The sequence below is a fragment of the Gracilinanus agilis genome, unplaced genomic scaffold (genome assembly GCF_016433145.1).
Source record: "Gracilinanus agilis isolate LMUSP501 unplaced genomic scaffold, AgileGrace unplaced_scaffold47383, whole genome shotgun sequence".
Lineage (NCBI taxonomy): Eukaryota > Metazoa > Chordata > Mammalia > Didelphimorphia > Didelphidae > Gracilinanus > Gracilinanus agilis.
In genome coordinates, this window is record NW_025381781.1 from 1,069 (window position 1) to 10,073 (window position 9,005).

A 9,005-nucleotide genomic window follows, 5' to 3' on the forward strand; every position below is an offset into this window, starting at 1 on the left:
TAATTTTTAACTCTCTCTGGGTTTTCATGACACTGCCCTTCTCTGGTTTTCCTCCTACTTGATGGACCTCTCTTTAGACTCCTTTGCTGGATTTTCATCCAAGTCATGACGCTGTCTGTGGTCTCCTCAAAGGTTTGGTCTTAAGCCCTCTTTTCCCTTTAAACTATTTCACTTTGTAATCTCCTCAGTTCTCTTAGATTCAATTATCATCTCTACAAAGATGATTCTCAGCTCTAGCTATCTAGACCTAACTTATTTTCTGGTCTCATCTCCCTATTTGACATTTCAGATTGGATGTCCAGTAGGCTTTTTATACTTAATATATCTAAAACTGGACTCATTATCTCCCTGCCCCCAACAAAAAATAAAAATTAAAACAATCAGTTCCCTCTTCGGAACTCCTCATTACTATTGAAAGTATAACCATCCTCCTAGTCACCCAAGCTTCCAAACCCATATCTCTTCTTTACTTTCTCTCACCTTTATAGCCAATCAGTTGTCAAATTCTGTTATTAGTTCTACCTTTGTAACATCTGTCATACAACCCCCCCCTTCTCTCCTGACGTTTCTACCACTCTGGGGTAGTCTCTCATTAATTCATGCCTGGACTGCAATAACTTATTAGTTGGTCTCCCTACTTCAAGTCTTCACTCTAATCTATCCTCCACTCAGAAGTCAAATTCATCTTTCTGAAGCACCATATTCCTCCTCCATTCACTAGCTCCACTGACTTTAGTACCTCCAGGATCAAATACAAAATCCTTTGTTTGGCTTTTAAAACACATCATAACCTGATCCCTCCCTCTGTAAGGGGGAAAAGAGTTTTTTGGTCCTATATATTAAAAGGTGGTCGCCAGGGGAAATTTCCCCAATTAAGGAATACCCTCAAGTCAAAATTGACTTTTATGGGAATTTATTTACAACGGAGAAGAGGTAGAAGAAATAAGGAAATAGGACTCTAACACAGTACGTAAATTGCTATGATCCCCTAGGTAAATCTAATCAACCCTAAGAGTCAGAGGGCCAGAGGCCCGGAGGTGAATGAAGCAAAGCTTCATTCACAGAGTCTCTATTAAAGGGAAGTTCCTTAAGAGAAGTTCAAAAAGATTCAGTCTTTAAACTCACCACGTGAAATTCCAAAGAAGATATTGAGAGCAGTCTCACCAAGGTCTCAGTGTCCCAGTCAGCACTCCTCCATGAACCAGGAAAGCTAGAAGGCTTCCTTCTCCAGAAGACCTTCTTCTCCAGAATGTCTCCTTCTCAAGAAGCCTTCACCAGCCTTCCACCAGACTTCCTCCACCAGACTGCCTTTATGGATTTTATGGTGGTTTCCTGTCCCTGTCCCTTTTCACAGGGGCCAATCACAGCTTCCAAATTGTCTAGCACTGTCCAGGGGATGGTCTTTGTGGGAAGTAGTTCACACCTTCTGGAGGTGTGAATGCTCATCAAAAAGGTTCACACTTTCTGAGGGTGTGAACAAGTTTCTGACTGTTTGAGTTAGAAAAAAAAGTGGAACTCCCCAAGTATCTTGTTGGTATCTTGTTAGCACTAGATAGGGTGTGAATTCACTAAGTGGTTTTCAAGTTTCTCCCACCTAGTTCAAGCTTGGGTTGATTCAAAGTTATTGCCAACCAAAGTGTTAACTCCAACTAGGCAAAGAGAACAAAGGATTCCCTTTTCACAAGTGTGAACTCAAAGATAACCAAGAATTCCCTTTTACAACCCCCCCTGTGATTCTTTGGGAGACTAGTCTCCCCAATGAATCATTTTACATAATCAGAAACTACAATAGTTAGAGATCAGAAGGAAATGAAAGGTAGGAAGAGAGAGCGAGCAAATCAATGTTTGCTAAGTGCATTGACAATAATTAGGGGGCAATCCCCTTTTGATATAAGAGTATACATATGAAATAATTGTGTTCAATCCCCTTAAGTTCAATTAGTTGCATCTCAAAGTTCATTTTGGATCGTCTTGTTCCAGTGTAGATTTTTGCAGGCATCTTTTCTAGATCATCTTGATTCAGTGTAGGTTTCTGCAGGCAAATAGTCCATTTTCTGGTTTCAAAGTGTTAGCAGACTTCTTTTCCTGAAAAATTTCTCAAACAAAATTTTAAATTATAAAAATACAATTCCCCCTGAAAAGGATGTTTGACCAACACCTGGATCAATTCAGAATATGGGGTGTATGAATCAATTATCAAAAGAAAAACCAAAAACATAAGAAAATTAAATTTTGGGAGAAATAAAAATTCAAAATAAGAATCAAAATATCAAAAATCTATGTATGTAAAATTTTTAAGTAAACAAGAATAAATTCATAACAGGCCCTTGCATTAGGGTCCAATTAAAGTAAATTCTGTACCATAAATCTGTAAGACAAACTACAGTAATATTGCACTTACCCATTGGCAGCTAAGACTACAGCAAGTTGCCATATCATAAGAGAAAAAAAGGATTAGATTTTTATGTAAAAGGGAAATGTCATTCCCTGGTCTGATTTACCTTCATTTTCAGGGATAGGAGAGCCAGAATGATGATGGTCAATCTTTGGTACTTGACTAGCAGTGTAGTACAAAGAGTCCTATGACTTAACATATGTCAAGCGTTGCAACTTCGAGTCTCACACTAGGTTCAAGTCCTTTAGTATTGGCATAAAAGTTCAACAATCCTATGTGGATTGGTATGGTCTTTTTTTTTTTCTTTTTTTTTTTTTTTTGACCTTGTGCTCCATGGCATTGTACGGTTTCTCATCAAACCCAATGGACTGGTTGGTCTCCATGACCTTGTGCTTCTTGCACTGTATGTTGGCTCTGTTGTTCCCTTCTTCTGGAATCAGACAGAATCATTAATCACAGTCTTATAATATTTAATAATAAATGACAGGTTACCATAGTCTAGGGCTTTTGGGATATGCATTAATATTAGGACAAATATGTTTTAAACATATTACTGCAGAATCAAAAATTAATATTGATTATATGTATTTTAAGTATAGGAAATTTTAAAAAAGGAAAAAATCAAATATTCTATTAGAAAAGTAAAAGGCACTCGTAAAGTAAAATTCAGGAATTCAATGTGTTCCCAAAAATGGTGTCCACTTTTCTATGGACTATTATCTCTAATGCTTATAATAGGATACAGTCAATAAGTTTCAATAGAAGGTGCTCTCTTTATATGTGAGCAATGAATCCAAGAGTCCTTTCCTCCAATTTTTATAGCTGTTGCAGTGGTTAACAGTACTTGAAATGGACCTTCTTAGGCAGGCTGAGTTCCTCCAGTGTGCTGGAATCTATGTATAACTTGTCCCCTGGGTGTAGGTCATGGAGTGAGAAGTCCATAAGAAGATGGAGTGGGTCCTGCCTTGTAGAGGACACAAATTGATCCATCTTCCCCAATTCGGTAGGATACTTCATAGGGTTCCAACCAAAGGATCAACTCAGTGGGCAGCAGGTGGTACACCTGAGGCAGGCTGAGTCCAATATGCCTGGCTACCTTGCTGATGATGGGGTCCATCTTGTGGTTGATTAGGATGCAGCGGTAGCAGGGACCTTTCAATGGCTTTTCTGGGAACCAGTGGTGTTTATAATGTTCTGTGAGTGTCTCTTGAAGGGCCCTGCTGAAAACTTGTAGCCTCTGTTTGCTTACACAGCCTGGGTCCTCAACAAGTTGGAGAGGAACCCCACAGCTGTGGTGATCTCCAGGAGCATATTGGCTCTTTTCCCTGTCCAGCGTGTCTAGCTTATCTAGGGTAGATTGTTGGTAAGAGGGATGGCAGGGGCAGTGATGCTGGCACCAGCAGCAGCAGGAAAGGGAGAGTTCACCAGGCTGGACCTACCACTACTCTGAAGACTCCAACTGAGTTGACTTTCGGACTGCCAGAGATTATAAGAGCAGTAAGTGCTTTCAAACTTATTTATGACTACAATGGGCTCATCTTCATTTTTCCTCTGGTGACTGTTAAATACACATACAACTACTCTCCTCAATTCCTCGAGATCTATAGCTTGGGGATTTTTCTGGGATGCCCCATGCTGAGGGGGATTGTCACCCTTGGTATAGTGTGGACAAGCTCCACTTTTTATGTATTGGTGTTGGATCAATTTGTATGAGTTATCATTTTCCTGATTTTTATTCCTAGGATTTTTATCACTCCTAAAATTGTGATTCCTGGAATCATCATTATTATTATTATTATTCCTGTCATTATTTCTATAGTTATTATTCAACCGGGTGTTATTTCTGTTTACTCTTAACAAATTCCTACAGTTCATCATTATGTGGCCTTTTTTTTCCCACAGAAGTGGCAGGTAAGGGATTGATAGTTAGATTCTCAGAGAGGATCTATGGTCTTTCCCCAGCTTTTCAGTTTTTCTCTTAGTATTTTAACTTCTGCCTTTAAATCCTCTACTGAGTCACTATTTTCCTCACATTTGTGTGCACAGCCCTTAAAAACATAAGATGCAATTGATTTAACTCCTTGTATATTCGAGTAATTAGACCCCTGTCAGAGTTTTTTGTTATAAAGATTTTTTCCCAATTTGTTGTTTACCTTCAATTTTGTTTGCATTGTTTTTGTTTGTACAAAAGCTTTTTAATTTAATATAATCAAAATTATTTATTTTACATTTTGTATTTTTCTCTACTTGCTTGGTTTTAAAATCTTTCCTTATCCAGAGATCTGACAGGTATACTATTCTGTGTTCACTTAATTTTTTTATAGTTTCCCTCTTTATATTCAAGTCATTTACCCATTCTGAATTTATCTTCGTGTAGGGTGTGAGATGTTGATCTAAACCTAATCTCTCCCATATTGCTTTCCAAATTTCCCAGCAGTTTTTGTCAAATAGTGGATTTTTGTCCCAAAAGTTGGGCTCTTTGGGTTTATCATACACTGTCTTGCTGACGTCACTTACCCCAAGTCTATTCCACTGATCCTCCCTTCTGTCTCTTAGCAAGTACCATACCGTTTTGATGACTGCTGCTTTATAGTATACTTTAATATCTGGTACTGCTAGGCTACCTTCCTTCACATTTTATTTTCATTATTTCCTTTGATATTCTTGATCTTTTGTTATTCCAAATGAACTTTGTTATAGTTTTTTCTAATTCAGTGAAAAAGTTTTTTGGTAGTTTGATAGGTATGGCACTAAATAAGTAAATTAATTTGGGTAGAATGGTCATTTTCATTATGTTAGCTGTGCAAATAGAATTAGCTCAAGCCCATTCATTGTTAAAACTCTAGCCATCAAAGATAATGTCATCCACACCTCCCTTAGTGGGGAGGGGAGATGAATTACCCACACGTGACAATAAGTAACAAATCAAGAACAAAGGACTGCCCTTTGGGCAGTCCAAATCAGTATAGAGGCTGCCATTTGTCCACTTGAATTAGAGGTGGACCCACAGGAAGTGATGAAAGACACTATCTCTTCAAGTATGTTGGTTACTTCCTGTTGGGGCAGTTCTGGCTTTGAACTTAAGTTCTGAACTTAAGTGCTGAAGGATCTCGACGGAGACCTCAGGCAGCTTCTACTCTGAATTGTCACTTGGATAAGTTAGGCTGACTTCCTTGGCCTACCTTGGCATTTCCAGACTCTCTACCTTAAGTAGGCTTCTTGCCTCTCTGATTCCTAAGGCCTTGCAGCTTGTAGCCTAGTTTAATTAGCTTTTCAATCCTCTCCCTGCCTGGCCTCAGGTAGGCCCGGGCTAGCCTCTCCCTCTCTCTATTTCCCCACCTTCTACCTTCCTTATTGTAAATAAACTACCTTAAACCCACCCAATCCTGACTTGGGTCTATTTTAATTATGGAATCAATCTGAATTATTGATTCCTGGCAGCCACACCTTAAATATATATATCTATATAATATCTAAAATTTCCCTCTTACATAGCTCATCCTACCCATGAGCAATCAATGGTTTTTCCAATTGTTTAGATCTAGTTTTAATTGTTTGGAAAGTGTTTTGTAGTTGTTTTCATATAATTCCTGTGTTTGTTTTGGTAGATAGATTCCTAAGTATTTTCTATTGTCTAGGGTGATTTTAAATAGTGTTTCTCTTTCTACTTCTTGCTGCTGTGATGTGTTGGAAATATATAGAAATGCTGATGATTTATGTGCATTTATTTTGTATCCTGCAACTTTGCTAAAGTTGTTGATTATTATTGTATAAAAAATCAAGCCATTCCCCAATTGATAAATGGGCAAGGGACATGAATAGGCAATTTTCACATAAAGAAATCAAAACTATAAATAAGCACATGAGAAAGTGCTCTAAATCTCTAATAATTACAGAAATGCAAATCAAAACAATTCTGAGGTATCACCTCACACCTAGCAGATTAGCTAAAATGAGAGAAGGGGAGAGCAATGAATGTTGGAGGAGATGTGGCAAAATTGGGACATTAATGCATTGCTGGTGGAGTTGTGAACTGATCCAACCATTCTGGATGGCAATTTGGAACTATGCTCAAAGGGCAGGAATGGAAACACAGAAGAAAAGCAACTGCTTGAACACATGGGTTGAGGCGGACATGATTGGGGATGTAGACTTGAAACTACCACACCAATGCAACTATCAACAATTTGGAAATAGGTCTTGATCAATGACACATGTTAAAATCAGTGGAAATGCGCATTGGCTATGGGGGGGAATGAAGGGGAGGCAAAGGGGAAAGTAAAAACATGAATCATGTAAAAAATAAAGAAATAAAGAATTTTTAAAAAGTGGCTAAACACTTTTCCTTTCCTTTATTATTAATTCTCAATTGAATTGCAATCAGCATTTCAAGGGTTAAGAAAATGCCATCCCATGGAAAATTACAGTTCAGAGAGTCCAGTCAGGAGGTCATGGAGCCTAGAAGACAGAGTCCTGAGAATTAGTACCCCTCAATAGAAAGACTAGCTCTGGCCTTGTACATTCCTGAATCATGACCAAAACTGAGAAAGTGTTAATTTGAGAAATACTGCCATGATTCAAGGAGAGCTGGGAAACTTTAGAAGGGTAAGACAAGATAAAAAGAATATGACATTCAGACATTATGCCACATACAGGTGTTGGGTAACTCAAGGCACCACTGTATTAATTTCCTATGAATTCTGAATTCATTTGTACAGCTATGAACACTTAACCGAGAGAACACTCCAGATGGTACTCCCCGAACTCTTCCCCTTTCCCACCCCTTCTCTGCTGTTTTCTCCAAATAAAGCTGCAACCTCCAGCATCTTATCAAGTCTCCAGTCTGCTCATTAGACTAGGTTCTGGGGGTTCAAACTCCCCCCACAAAAAATTTCACTCCACACATGCCCATAGAAAGTCACTACATCTCTCTTTTTTCTTCATCTATAAAAATAAAGGGAGTATATTAGATTATTCCTAAACTTTTTCTATCTCTAGAGTTCTAAGATTCTCTGACTATTTGGCTCTATAAATTAAAACCCAGGCTAATGAGTTTGGGGCAGGGCCAGCTAGTTTTTCTCACTTCTGTTTCTAAAACTCTTCATTCTTTAACCTTTGTCAAATGTCTCCTAAATGCACACTGCTGAACATGAGTCCCCAGAGTCTATATCAATGAATCAGTGAAGTATTTTTATTGAATTAAAAAAGAGAGTTTGACATGGACTCAGAAAAATTTGGGTTTGAGTCTTAGTGCTGTGACAATAAGCAAGTTACTTAATTTCTCTTGAAACAGGATGAATTTCCCCATCCATGGAAGTGCCTTCTTCCATAGTGAGGAAGTTGTATACATGTAGGAAATGTGTAGAAAGGACATATTTATAGAAAGGCACATATGTAGGGGCAAATATACCTCTGACACTAGGAAGTCTCTGATGACATCATTGTACATCTGACAACATTGTGCTCTCTACTGGGTATCATTTTGATGTTCCATTGGTGGTTGCTGGGATTATTCTCTACTGGGCATCCCTCCTCTACTTTTCACTGGATCACTTTGCCAGTCTTATGCTATTCAGCCCTATGCTACCATCTGCTGGGGTGTAACAGCTAGTAAGCCTCTCCCTTACAAGAGAAAATTGAGCTCTTGTAGGCATAGCCTAGATCTTTGATATGTCACACCAGCTAGGGAGCAGAAAAAGAGTCAGCAGAAGCTGTCAGGCTAAGATTAAGAGTATTCTTTGAATTTATTCACTTCCTCTGTAACCTCTTTTACATTTCTCAGTCTGACTTTATCTAAATTATGTCAGATATCTCTCTAAGTTTGTATCATACCCCAGGGCTCCACTTTAGCAAACTGATAAAGAACAATATTGAATCCTGGCTAATCTACCTTTGGTGAGAGGGAAGGCTCCCTTTTCTCACACTTACTGGTTCATTAACAAACACATTGAGAACAATCCTACTTAAAGCAAAAATTATGCCTCAAAAGGAGAAGTAAAAAGGCACCCAGTGTACAAACATGAATCACGTATGGAACATATAGTTTATTCATATGCAGACAGAAATGTTAAACATGGAAGAATCATAGCAGATATTAATAGAACAGGATTAACAGAATTCAATAGCAATTTATAACTACCATTGGTTTTGAGGATAACATTTAAGCCTCTACATACAAAACAATTTTGCAAGGCTACTAACTAGATTATTTACATTTCACTTTGGCACAATACTGTCTAAAAGCTCCTGTGACTTGTATTGCTAGTAATATGGTCCAGGTTTGGGCAAATCCTCTTATTCATGGCCATCCACTCTGATGCAGAAGACTATCTTTAGTTATAGCCAGTCTAGAGATACTACAACTACCGTACTTGGAGTCTTCCACAACCTTTTATCATTTCAAAATTCACAAGGTTGCCACCAGTCCTGGTTATGTCCTCATTTATCTAAGATGGGGAAAGAACAAATATAAAAGAGGTAACTGGTGGGAGATAGGACAATTATCCCTTCCTCTATCCAGTTCTCAGCAAATAGATGGAAATAGTTTACCTGCTTCATAGTTACACTGGAAGAGAGAAGTGAGGAGGTCACTAATTTGCTTTTTTTTTTT

At 38.2% G+C, this 9,005-nt stretch overlaps 1 pseudogene; it reads right to left on the reverse strand.

The window, feature by feature from the left end:
• Positions 1–3,317: 3,317 nt before the first annotated feature.
• On the reverse strand, positions 3,318–3,706 carry LOC123255489 (annotated as a pseudogene).
• Between the last annotated feature and the right edge of the window lie 5,299 nt (positions 3,707–9,005).